We start from the raw sequence: 411 nt of genomic DNA, 5'->3' as shown, positions 1-411 counted from the left end.
TTAATGAAAGTTCAAGAAAAAAATAATTTAATGTAAATTTACAACAGATTAACTTTGAGTCAGTCAGATTGAAGATGGTGCCACAGTCCTAGCTGACATTTGTCAACACAAAACTGGTTTAAAGTCGGTCATTGTTACAGATATTGAGTTAAAATATAATGCAGTAGTAGCTGAGAGTCGTTCTCAATAAATGTTCTGAGCATAACATCTTGCAATGTTGCACGAGGTTGCACTTAACTTCATATACAAAAAACCTTTAACTCTGTTCTGTGTATTGAGCATGCATCAGGACATTGAGCATGCATCAGGACATTGAGCATGCATCAGGACATTGAACATGCATCAGGACATTGGACATGCATCAGGACATTGAGCATGCATCAGGACATTGAGCATGCATCAGGACATTGA

This window comes from Nematolebias whitei, chromosome 16 (genome assembly GCF_014905685.2).
Source record: "Nematolebias whitei isolate Nwh7 chromosome 16, NemWhi1, whole genome shotgun sequence".
In the NCBI taxonomy this organism is placed as follows: domain Eukaryota; kingdom Metazoa; phylum Chordata; class Actinopteri; order Cyprinodontiformes; family Rivulidae; genus Nematolebias; species Nematolebias whitei.
Note: the sequence above shows the minus strand (reverse complement) of the source record.